The sequence below is a fragment of the Varroa destructor genome, unplaced genomic scaffold (assembly GCF_002443255.2).
Source record: "Varroa destructor unplaced genomic scaffold, Vdes_3.0 BEIS01000001.1, whole genome shotgun sequence".
NCBI lineage: Eukaryota > Metazoa > Arthropoda > Arachnida > Mesostigmata > Varroidae > Varroa > Varroa destructor.
Window position 1 is genome coordinate 26,458,490 of NW_019211454.1, and position 14,101 is coordinate 26,472,590.

Genomic DNA, 14,101 nt, shown 5'->3' on the forward strand with positions numbered 1-14,101 from the left:
AATGTAGCAGGACTTAGAACAACGTTCTACCTCATGGTTTCACCTCGGACGGTGTCAATAGAGCACAGTTCCTCCCTGCCCTTGCTGGCTGTCTTAACTCGATGCCCGAAAACTGATACTGGAGTGCCCATTAAAGCAGAAGTTCCTACCCTACCATGTATAGTTATGGGCCAGGTTGATTGGCTGGAGGTATATTTTTGCTTGCGCCCCTCTAACAAGAGTAGAGAATAACAGGAAAAATTCAGCCAGTCGTTGCCCAAAAAGGCTTCAGATGTGCTTTTAAATGCAACAGGTCAAGCAGCGGTAGCTCGATATCAACGAACTTTACAAATGTTTCCCGATCCAGCTTTATCTAGCTCGAAACTTCACCTCGAACTCCATCCCCCTACGGATTTTTCGTCCTTCTAAACCTTACCAGAGGGACGCAGCTTCCACAAACTTCAGTGCCCTATGAAGGTTCTTGCACTCCAAAGTCTAATAGATTTGCTACCGGCTGCAATCGACCCTCAGCTGTATATAGTGTCCTAATCACAAGTCAAAGAAAATAAGGATAATTTACCTTTGTTATCGTATGGCAGTTCGCTGAGCACATCTGCGGACAGTCTAATCGACCATCTTTATGGAGGCTCTCTAATGCAAAAAATTCGAATAGAAAAAAATCCTGGGTTTAGTACCAAGGACTACGCGTTCTTGGCACTCGTAGATCTATGCAGAATTTATTACTAAGTTATACGGATTTTCAGGTTAAAAAATACTTGGCGGTTAATCCGTCACTCCGCCGCGTGAAAATTATTTTCCTGCCCTTGGAGCGCCTCTGTACTTTTCGTTGAACAGACGGACTTGCTACGCAGAAGGCGGTCCACCATGACTGCGTAAGAAGTCGAGCTTCAACCGGTATTTCAAACGTAATCAATCTGGATAACACATAATCATTTAATATACCCAGTAAGCACTACAATTAAACGAATCGGCTTTAGCTTTTCCTTTGGCTACTGCTTTCTATCCCAATCCGCTTCAATATGCAATATTCAGCGGTGGATATATATTGCGTCATCTATTCTAGGATATGGATAAGTTATAAACTTAAATCTATTGTTACTACTTCACGTTTAATGTGTAATCAAATATCCTCGACTCGTTTTCTATCTTTGAGCGTCGATTATTGCGTTAACGAGGATAAATTTAATATAACAATGCGATGTGAAAAGCGATACAATTATGTTTATGTTTATATTTTTAATAGTTGAACATAAAAATTAGTTTTTAATATGTACACCTGTTAGTCTAGTAAACTGGAAGATAGCCTGACCGCTTCTTTATAGCGCGATAATACTGAAATATAACTACGGTACAGGAAAAATGTCTTAATATGAGGTCTGACATCTTTTTAGCAAGTCCTGAACTATTTATCCCTTAGTAGGTTTGATGAATGTGCGCAAAACATTGAGAATGCTTTACACAGTCAGGGGTATGTGGGTCATGCAACGACTGGGTCATGTTGAGTGTTATTATTGTGAACAAGTTTCTCACAGTAAATCTGCTAGCAGCGCCGCAATTATATTGAAGTGCACCGTTCTACGGGCATCAGCAGCTATTTTGACAGAGATTTCGTCAAAATGAGAAAAAAATTAACGGTAATTGCAAGAGATGCAAAAAAACATATTTATAATAACTGTGATGTTGGTGAGGCTATACTGTGTATAAATGTATTTGCTTGTGCAGGTATGGGTGTGCCGGTACAATTTTGTACATCCCTGCCTTAAGAATGACAATGGGATTCTGTTATTGAAAATTAATTTTCGTAGGTAACAACTTTCCATAGATTTTCTATCTCTATATATACCCTGATCTAGCCTTATGACGAAAATGTATCTAATACTGGGCCGAAGCAGTGATTTATATTTTTGACGATTATTGGAAAAACTTCGAAAATAATATGATTATCTATTGCCTTGTTTGCTATTTAGTATCTTTGGTGGGCGGGCATTTGACAGGACGATAATACTAATCATAAGAAATAGGATTGTTCAAGCAAGCTTTAGCGAAAATTATGTGTAGCATTGTCTAACATTTGACTGAATAAAAAGAATCAGACAATTTTATCTGAGATACAGATATCGGCGCAGCATTTTATCGACCTGTAATTCACGACTTGTAAACCTGCTATAACACGTAACTTTGTCTGATTAAACGTAGGGCTATCTTTCGTAGACGTTGAGCCGAAAGTTTCAGAGGCGCAACTCGGTAATCGAGACCAGAAGAACTTCCCATTTATTAGAATAGTGCGTTATTCGCTAGAATACTACGTCAAGTTTATGGGGATTACTTTGTGATTAATATTAAATAGCAGGATTAATTACTTGTACGAATAATTCCAGACGAACTTTGCAGGGTTATCCACATTCTGTCACAGGGTTGCAATATGAGTATCGCAAACAAGTATGAACATTTCAATACATAACCAGCCTTACACTAAGTGCAATTAAGAGATAGTAACAAGATTTTGCATCACTGAGAATTTTAGGCAGAATAACTGATAGGACTCTGAAGTGCATGATACGATGTGCTAGCTAACCTTGAACCCGAGTTGCCATTCATATCTGTGCCTTGTAATTATACTAATTACTTGTGAATAGCGGGAAACGATTCCGGCTGGAGGAAGCCAGAGTTTTCACGAGCCTCGTCTGCTACGTGGTAACGCGCCAATTGATCTCGTTCAATCCAGCGTTTCAAACCCATTATTTCCGAAGAATTTTCTCTGTCTGCGTCTGACTAGTGTAAATATCCTTCTGTCTTGGAGGATTCGGAAAGCAACACCAGTTGGATTAAATTGTTGTTTTGTTCGTAATAGGATGTACCATCATTCATCAGTAAAACTTATTTGCACCGCAATTAATTATATATTTTGGTATGTATTATCGTACACGGATAATTGTGCAGTATCGCATAACTATGTTTTTAGGAAATCTATTACGCGTGAATTTTAAGTACATGCCTAAGTCAAAAAGTGTAAAGATAGACGAGTTGTGGCCCAGTAATTAGATGACTCCTATTCGAGCATACAATGCCGATGAAAATGTTTTATCTATAGCCATAACAACTCGTGTTAAAAGAAATGCTGGGAAAAATAAGTGAATGAGCAGAAGTAATAGAACAAACAGCTACCTGGTAGGCTGACATTCTCGTGCGCAAAAAAATATAGCAAATCCCTTTTATTGTCCTGCTCTACAGGTTCACCATAGCCACTTGAATCACGACTATACCCATCACTATTCTCTATTGATAATTATTCCTTTTGCTATGCATTGCCAAACACTCAGTCAAGTTACCCTGTACGCCCCTCATGGTACCCACGTATTGTTATTATTTTTGGCAATTTGCCACTGCCACCAACGATAGATATGTTTTGGCCAGATATTCAGATGCTACAAGGAGTAAAGGAAGAGAAGGCAGCACGAGCTAACTAGGTACGCCCCGACGATTGACCCTGCTAATGCAGACCTGTCTCCTTTACTAGCTCATACCGCGTCAATGGCCACGATTCTTCTACTTGCAGCTCTAACTGTACACATGCACACGCGCACATATAACTGCTACGTCTAACGGCTGCCAACCAAAACATCGAGCGCACGAGGTAGCAGCACCCAAATCAACGACTGCTACCATTCCAGCACCATCACTACGATTGCAGCTAATATGTGCGCCTGTGTTTCAGCGCGGTAGGCGTCGATCCGTTCGGCGTCTACGCCGGAGCCGGTGGCCGCTATTGTCGGTAACCAACAGAGTTACCACGGTGCAATGAAGGTTTTATTGTCCAGAAATGAATTTGTTTCCGACACAGTGAGCCAAGTCATAGGATCGGCCGTACTCCTCATCAGTTTCTTCGCTGCACAAGTTTTAGCAGCTATCGCGACACCAACAACAACAAGCATGACAGGAACAGCAAATCTGTTATCAAGCTCATTACTTCCTATCTTTTCTCATTTGATTTTGTTCCATTGCTGTTTACCTACCGTTGATTTTCTCAAAGTCAGCTGCATGACACGTTTGTATCGAAGTAAGGAAGCACTGGCAAAGGTTGATTTGATGTAGCTGTTCCCTGTAGCGTCTTCGCCGTAGTAACCGCTGCTGCTGTACGTGCCAAATCAACAAATATTGGCCAGTGTCCGTTGGTGGTCACCCACCGACCGACGTTTGTTTAAACATTTGGTCGCGCCGCGAAACTACGCACGTAACGCTAGGGGTTATGGGTCCTGCCATTGCTGCCACAACAGAACCAGCAACAGTTGGCGGGAGTCAACAAAGAGGAGGTCGGGCATCGGGGTGAAGGCCGACGATTCGGCTGTTCGGTGATGCTCGATTCATCATAGACGATGACGATGTATGTGAAGACGACCAAGCGACCGCTCACAACTAAACGGCTGCATTCCCAGAACCGGTCATTATTTTTCCTATTCTGCCACCCTAATACCACCTGCCCCTCATTTCCCTACATTCTTCCAAATTTTTATGTGTGTGTTTCTTTTTAACCGCCGGAATTCGGCGAAGTTGGTCTTAAAAAAAAACACCAATTTTTTACACAGGACACTGTGTAGCCGAGCTGCTGAAGTCGTTGTTATGTGCTTTGAAGGCGATGCGGTCATGTTGGCGTTAGTATGTTCCTACGCGATGTTTTAAAGTATTTGGCTTTGCAAAAGCTGTATTGGTTCTCAGAACGCTGATAAAAACATAATGCGACTGCTATAGCAAAGAGTGATAAAGAAAAAAATGAATCACATTAATAATTTTTGTGATAATAAACATTGGTAATAGTGCTCAAATCCTGCCGATTCGCTACGGATTCACATAAATGTAAAAAACAGAATATAGATTAAGGAAATTTTCGGAGCTTCTTTGTAATTTAAAATAGAAGTTATTATTTCGAACTGCCATTAATTGGGTTTTTACTAACCCCAGACCTTTTATATAGAATAACAGAGTACGTCTTTTAAGAACAGTCGATCAGGGTGTCGGGAAACCTGGCGACCGTACAACGACGCATCCTCGAAGTCTCTGCTGTCACTGTTTTTCTAGTCGCAGACAAATTCGGTTAAACTTTACCTTTTTTTGCTAGGTACATCTACAATCAAACGATAGCAGCCTGCATTAAACCTGCATAGCCTGTTCTGAGACAAAAAAAAAAATGCCGCGATTACAAAAGCACAAACCGTGTATAATAGGAGTCCACATAAAGTCTGCACTGAAGGTTGAATGGCAAAGTAGAATAGCACCACCTTTTAATGTATCGTGCTAAGTAGATTATCTTAAAAGCTTGGCTGGGATTACATTGACCCTATAGCCATCAGTAATAAAGAGCTAACAGAAATTCATTGCAAGCATTTCTTATATTACAACCTTGTGACCTTTTTATTCCCTATATCATGTTATTTTAACGCGAATAATAGAAATGCAGGATCTTGCGTTTTCAATATAAGCGCTTTTAGTCGTTCAAAGTTTTTCCAACAAATATTCTATGGGTAGTTCAATCTTAATTCACGCCGTCCCCAGTGAGTGACTCATTTTGTCAACTATGTTATGTTTACTTTAACAAGAAGTACATAGAAAGCAGAAAAGATGATTTATAGCACGCTAACTAGTCAACAAAAGGCAGAAGATAGGGTCTTCTTGTTTCTAATGCATACCCGGTGTAAAATCACGTGCACATGACCCTGTGCTATCGTCACGCAATTCTTTACAGCGTAACCCGATGATGTTACCAGCCATAATGCTGCTCGCCTCGATTACCCACGTTCAGCGTTTCGAACAAATCATGCACTAGCTAAGACTACCTAGTACAATTGCCACGATGACGAACGAGGGGCTTAATATTCTATATTTAAAACTACAGCTCTGGTATATCCGCATAGGAGGACGGCGAGCGTTGCCTAACAAAACAGCATCTATCTATTTGGCTATGGCAAGGCGAAGCAGACAAGTTCAAAATCTTGGTTCTTCGATGCAAAATCGAAGGCTAGAAGCATCCATCCACTGGGCTGAGCAGCGAAACGAGGAAGGAAGCCATGTCCAGCATAAAGACAACGACGTCGCCGAAGAACGAAAATGCATAACGTTTCCCCTTCTCGACGATGATGATGACGACGCTATTGACGTGTTTCTATCTTTTTACTAGACGGTCGTGTCAATCGATAAATCTATTCTTAAACGATCGACACAATTTATGGACAATCGTACGCAGCTGATGTACCGCTTTGATCGGTGGCCACTGTTAGGTTGTAGACAGTATTATTCTGACGACGGTGGCAGCAATTTTGGATCGGAGATATGGCATTCAGGTGACCAGACGACTCAGACTAGAAAGAAAACACAGCGCCAGAACAAGCGATGGTCCATGGCCATATCAGTTGGCTGCATAAAATAACAGAATGAGCGTCGCCATAGAGCCTCATTCTGTCGAAGTAATGTCAAGGTCTTCTTTTATGGTACAGAAGCGAAGTGAAACGCGGTTAAAACCATAATATTGAATGTTTACCTAGACGTGAGTTATGTATATGCGTGTCGATGGCGCTGCCAGCCTAAAATAATACAATCAATCTTCAATCACCATCGATCAACTAAAAAGCATACCATAAAGGCACCAGCATTCTCACCCAGCCCATAAGGTTAACTATTCTTACACTATGTAAGCGCGTTCGAAAGTAACTTGATATGTAAGCGCCATCCAAAATCACGTTGGCACAACTAGTCAAGGAAAAACAATCATCAAAAGTTACATGGCGCCCTATCCCACCATCAACAGCAGCACTAAACGAATTAAAACTTTTAACTAATCTCTAACAGCCTAGCATGGGCATTCGAACTTCGTAAAACTCTAAGGACAAAGACTTTTCCTACTGTTTGGTCATAAAAGATTCTATCTGAAAAGCGCCATTATTCCCATCCCGTAATGTCTTTTCTCAAACGTAGTACCTCGACACGGCTGATCTTCCGCAGAAACAGATCAGACCTGTCTTCAGTTGTCAGCTGATACAGACAGATGCTACGCCTATAACAAGATAAAACGTAGCAACATGTGAACGATGTGGATCACTTGGGCATAATGGCTGAAGGCGCCGTTGAAGTTCGCCATGTTATCTTTAGGTTAGTACGTTTAAGGTAACTATGATCACGAAATATTGGCTAGAGCTGTATTGGTCCAGTCAGTCAAGGAGGATCGTTAGTCAAAAGGCTTTGTGGCGCCATGTTCTACCCAGCAGCCGTAGCAAACTAGTTGTAGCTATTTGATGACGGCCAGCATGGCTGTACACGTAAGATTCTATAAAACAAACAAAAATCCACTATTTGTTCATGCTAGAATAAACCATTTTTGTTTGGCGGTGTAAGAATTTCGTGGTAAAGTATTTTCTGTTTTAAAACGCCGCGGCATAGCACTGCTTGCATACTGAAAGAACATAAGGATCGTTTCAACGTGTACGATAGATTAATGTGCTATATGCCTCACAAGCAGAATCCTTTTGAGTGATCAAAGTGTCTGGTAAAAAAAAAGACATTTCTTAACCGAATCATGGGGCTAGCTTCATGTCCTACAGAACAGGGTTTAAGCACTGAGGTCAATTTCTGCAACGGATTCTGATGGTCCTGTGCGAACCTATTTAGACACGGAATCGAGCGTTATTCGAATTGTACAGAAGTGGCCTATCTAACCGCCGGAATAGCTTATTTTTAGATGAGATCTTGTGGTTTATGTATAGATGAAAATCCTTGTCTATGAAGTTGTTGTGACGATTCTCTTATTGCGTACTGTTTGTTCGCGTTAACAAATGCTGCAAGCCGTTCGCCTGCCGACGACTCAGCTTTAGCTATAGGGCCTACAGGTACAAAGCAATATAGATTGTCGTTTCTACTAAAAATTTGACTCGAACGATCTTTTTCACTGGGGCAGTGTTCAATTGCAGTAACGGCGAATATCTTCGAAAGCACATGGCGCTGTGCTTTGTCAGTATCAAGCTTTTTCGTTGATTCTATTTTGATGGTCTAGCGACCACTCGTTCCTATATATACAGATAACTGTAGTGACACGTATTTTGCGGTGCAGTTGCATGATAATTGTATAACTCAGCAATTTCCTGTTAACCTTGTTTGTAAAGTATACTTGCTATGTTACGTTACTTTTTTTAACTATGACGATAGTGTCAGTTGTGATAACGATTTTTTTATATACTTGCTATGATAATAGAACGTAGTCTATTTTTTTATTTTTCTAAGTAATATTTATGATCTCATGTTTACACGAATTGACACAAGCAAAATCATGTATCGGCGCCCAAGAGCTGCGTTAAAAAACCCTGTTATCTTTTCAACGGTAAACATCTAATTTCAAAAAATTGCGCGCATATCATGGTGAGCGCGCCGAACGCAGTCCAGATAAAGATCTTCTAAAATGAAGCCGAAGGATTTATAATTGCACGCTACACAACAAGAAAGAAGTAACGCCGACATCACGTCATGATTAGGAACATTTACCAGTTAGGAATTTAGATGCTATGAATTATATGCTTACAATGAGAGAGAACAACGTTAAAAGACAATAAATGATCATTTAATATCGTATAGCGCTAGAAAGCTTGTGGAAAAGGCAAATGGGAAGTGGTGTCTAATGTTGTTGGAACTGATTAATGTATCGTATCTTCGTCATCTCACAGAATCTGGGTACCGATACCGGGCAAATCGAGCGATATGAAGAAAGATGGAACAGTAGTGCTTTTTATAATAGGCAAATTGCAACAAAGACCAGCAAGGCCTGCCAAGTCAAGGCAAAGACCATCCACAAGGGTGGTCTAGAAGATATCTTTCGCCGGCCGCACACCACTGCTTAATGGCGGTCAGAGGGTTGTGGGTAGAGGTGACGCTACACTTACTGAACCGTGAGCATGGAGGAGTTTACTACTCACTATCTGATAGCACTTAACATTTTACCGAACGGTCGCTACACTTAACGGCTTGTGCCTTCGTTGCACTTATAAAGAATAATAGCAAATATCGAATAAAAATGGAATAAATTTCCTCTCGCTTCTGCCTCGTCTAGAAACTTTCTATAGTCCCCGAGAAAAAATTAGGGGGACGCAACGAGCAATACGTCCGATTGCCGGCGTGTTCATGGATAGAAGCTTGATTGAGAAACAGGGCGATTTCGAGTATATTCAAGTGTGTTGAATGATACGGCAAAAAAGCCTGTATTAGCTACGAGATGTTGCAATAAACCCTGATATCGGACAGACTTTCCTCATAATTTTTACCAGGAAAAAGGTGCATCTAAGTATATGCATTGATGGCCGTCCTCTTGCTACTTTGGACATATGTTAATCGATAGATGATCGAAAATCTCGCTAATATGTAATGAATAGTGACAATAGGAAACATCTTTATACGATCTGCTTGAGTAAAACGAAAAAAAAAAGAATGATCATTGCAAATGTACAAGGTTGTTTTAGGATAGTGCCTGTTCACTGTGTTAGTCGATAAGCAATTTTTGGCACATATTGAACCGAATTGGTTATTTTTGCAGAAAGTAACAGTGCAGCTACGTATATAACACCTCCACAGTAAAACAAAATGGATTCACAATACTCATGACTCGATCCGTCGTCGCCGTATGTCGATACCTGTAAGTAGTGATTGTCTCGCAGGTGTTGCTACATCAATAAATCTAAAAAGATTGATTGCAACTAATATTTACATCATTCTGCGGATGTTTTAATAGGTCAAGCCTATTTATCTAATAAGTTCAGCCATGCGGAACAGTTAAATCATCTCTAGAATATAGAATAGAGTTGGTTTGAGTTCCTAATTACTACAGGGATGCAATACCTACGTTGTCGGAATGACCCTTACGGGTTCTAAGTGAAGACGAACAAGTGTGATATATGCTTCTTTTTTTTTGCTTTACCTCGATCTCATTCTACGGAATTGACAGATAGACGTAAGCGATAGATCGTTGTCTCAGGCTGGCAGTTTGCAAGCAATTAGCGTAATAGGTATTATTGTCACCATATATTTCCCTAATGCTGTCGCGTACCAGCTGTACATTCTCAATTTTGACGTCTTCCATTAAAAAAAGGGCCGAAAAAAACTGCAATATAGGCAATATAACGGCTACTTCCGACTCTATTCCATCTCGTTGTCGACAAAATTACCTAACGTTTAAAAGTTCAATTTTTACCTTAAGTGGAATATGGTTAGCAATTTTGCCTCAGCTAAGCCCCAAGCACTTCCTTATGGATTTATAGCCCATAACGATAACTAGTGAAATCCGAATAAAAAAAGCAAGGCCCAAATTACAGCGAGATGTCAGACACAGCGAACCGTTCTTCGAACTGGCACTATTGTCATATTTAAAAAAAAAAATAACAATTTACGCAAGACAGCAGATACACACAGAAAATCCACAGGGCATTACTGAATCATCATGCAACCGAACTAGAAAACATTTGGTAGGCAGTTGCCCGTGCGTACAGGAGGAAGATTCATTGCTTACCAGTTAATCCTAAACAAAACATAGAAGATATAATTTTTAAAAAGATTTCTCTTTGGCCGACGCTTCGCCCGAAGCGTTTCGTAACTTGCAGGACCTAAGTCTCTCTCGACATCGCTACGAACGCTGCGAGATATACGCGCTAGGCTTTGTAACCTTCGTATTCGGCCGTTGGACATCATTGATATATTGATAACGTTCTTTTTTTCTGTTGTTGAAGACATCCTTTCCATCTTCGGCAGACTTTTTAATGATGTAACGTCTCAGATCGAGACGATGATTTTGTGCGCAGGCTCATATCGTCGGTGTAAATTTCGATTACACTTTTGTGGGCTGGTTTGAAGAAATGTGCATTAGGGACGATCTGCTGCAAGACATGATCCATTAAATAGTCAAACAGATATGCACTGGTCATGAAAGATGAAGTACAAGAAAACAATTATCCAGGCAAGTGGGGGCATGCGGATAATATGAGATGGCTGATGAGACATTGCCGTACCTAGCCACTTTCATAGCATGTACATCGATGTGCGATAATTGAAAATGTTTTACCCATAAGTACATGTTGCAGGTATACGTTCGCATTCGAACAACTAGAAACGATTCTACTGCTACTTTTGTATGATACGATACGCTTTGTATATTGCTTCAAGCTATCTTATTTTCAAGTGAGCTACAAACATCGTTAATCATGAGCATTATTTGAAATTGCCGCCAAGTAAGTCGATACGTAAATGTTTAAGTAGTATGGCAGAGGTATAGCAAGAAGATTATCTTTCTATAAAAGCGTACCTAAACCTTTCCCGCAAGACAATCATACAAGCTATAGAACGGAAGCAGTTCTCCCGTTACATGCAGCTGTTTAGTAAATGATCATGGCATTATATTTCCGCCTTGATCTACGTAAATCGCAACAAATGAATCAGACAAGAGATCAGTAGTATCCCAGTCCGCTGCCCTGTCGGACCGGGAATCCGACGGCGATGTTTCGACTCGCCGCTATCTAACAGCCATTTGGAGCAACTGTAGCAGGGCGAATGCTTTATCCGATACTTGGTGCGGCCAAAAAATGTAGCAAAGAGAGAGGTGGAAGCAAAAAAGATCTGAAAGGTGACCAGCAGTGGCCAAAGAGCCACCAAAAGAGCCTACAACGATTCGTAGCCTTTGGAAAGTTAGCTCCTCGACCGCAGAAATGGTACGGGAAGAAAAAGGACATCTGGGACAAATAATGCCAGTCAGATCTGGCGCGGGCGATATGGCCGCAGATCGCCAGGAGCGATGGCCAATTCAAGGAGCAACTTCAGATTGTTTGAATATATATTGATTCTGTTTCAGCGGCCCCGTTCATAAAGATCCAAGCAAATAGTGAAAAAAAAAAAATACCTGAAAAATATTGGAGAAAAATAAATTAATCAGTTCTGAATGATGTAGACCACGACATTTTCTAGAAAATGTCGAATAAATACAATAAATTGTTGATACTCAACGCGTAGAGCAACTGAGTTAAATTCGGCTCAATAATTTAAATGTTTGGAGTATAATGAAAACTTGCTTGTTATAGTTATACATAAAATAGAACGCGGTCTTATTAAGACATTATGCGGAAGAGCCTCAATCATGGATATATAATGTTAATAACGGAGTAAAATTTTCGTCAAAAGGGAGGAAATATTAATGAAGCAAATACCTTCGTCGCAAACAAAAATAATCATGCCTTAAGGATGTCGTGACAACCGTTTATTCAAACGTCTTTGTCATGAAGTTCTGTTCCGTCGGATCCATCTTACTCTATTGAGGCTTTTATTGCAGGCGCTAAGATCAAGCGCGAAGAGACGTGTCTGAAGTCGTTTTTGCGTTCTTCATTAATTTTTTATTCGAGAAGGAAGGAAACAAGTCTCAAATAGCAGATTCAACGTGTTCAAGTTGATCGACGCGTTTGACAGCTGTAATATTGCCTCAGGTAGCTTTGCGAACGCCGCGTGGTTCGAAAGGCTAAATACCTTACCCTAAGCAGAAATAAAAGTGAATACGTTCGTATCACTATGTATATGTAGACAGATTTTTTCTAGCTCAGGTCTAATAACAAGCACAAACAATCGTGAAGATCAACAACCATACTAGATATTTGTCGTCGTCGTCGTCATCATCATCACTGCTTTCCTTCACCTTTATGTAGATTTAATAGCAAAATAACAAGTTCAAGTCATCCAGCCGACCACACCGAATTGCCTTATTCAGGTTATCGATAATGAACAATCCATCGTAAAATAGAAAGACAACAATGCTTCTCTTGGGAACTTCTGCTCCCAAAGAATCGTGCCCACTTCAACTAGGCGTCTTATCACCAGATTTATGTAACAGATGAAAAGGGTAACGTCAACTTTTACCAACGCGTGTATGTATCACATTCGCAAATCCAATGGCAGCGAAAGGTCTTCAGTTTGTACTGTCCCTTTAAAAAATATTCTATTTATATAAATTGATCGAGAATGTTTTCACAGACAGGTTTTAATCACGTGTATAAATTCAGGTACTGAAGATGATTTTCTCAGAGAAAGCCAACAGTTTGTCCAATGTAAACACATGGTCCTGTTTTTGTGGTCGAATTGTCGTCTGTCAACCTGTACTTTTCCCCATAAATAGATCGACTACAACATTCAAGGAAAATATGCTCCATTGAGAACAACTAAGTTCTATTCACGCATGATTTATATGACTATAGGTAAATCAATTAGTCGTGTTACAAATAATTAAATATTACACGTAAATAGGCTCTACCCAGCGACAAGATCAATGGTATCAGAAAAAAAGGAGATGGCCAAATGTTTTTCACAAGAACATAAATAAACTCTAAATACCAAACAACTTTACTAGATATATCCATACCCTTCTCAAAAACCTCTGGCGGAAAAGCCAATTCAAGCTTTAAGAGACACATAGGCAAAAAAATGCATATATACAAGTTTGTTAACCTTTTTTGTGTATGGGCAATACTAAGGCACGTCACGACCCAAAGACCGTTGCAGGGAAAATTGATCCGTCCTGTGTTCAGAAACAAGGCTAAAACATATTTCAGATTTGAATCTTTTATCTTTTGTTCAGAGAACAGACATTGCGGCGGATTAACGACATACATTCAATTGAGACGTTTCTCAAAGCCTGTTTAACTGCGTGGGGCCCAGTTGGGTAGACCAAGGAAGAGTGCAAACTAACAAAGATAGACCCAGGCAAGACCCAAGTCGCCGCAGCATTTCAATGAAGATAAAGCAAAGGCTCAGCAGTTTCATACGAAGCACTTATTGTCTATTGTTGATCTGTTAACGCTACAGTACGAACTCGCCTTCTCTGTTAAATCAGCATACGTTTTGAATATCTTTAAAATATATATTTATTTTATGAGTGTGCGAACGGGAAAAATTTAAAGCTTACCTATTATTATTTTTTTTTTGTTTCAAGTTAAATTAACTATCAAACATCGCTTCGCCTACGTTTCCTAATCCAACTAAAGTTCTTTGTGAGTATTGATGTGATGAGCAAATGACTGAGTAGTTTATTGCTTAGGAGTCTCTCCTT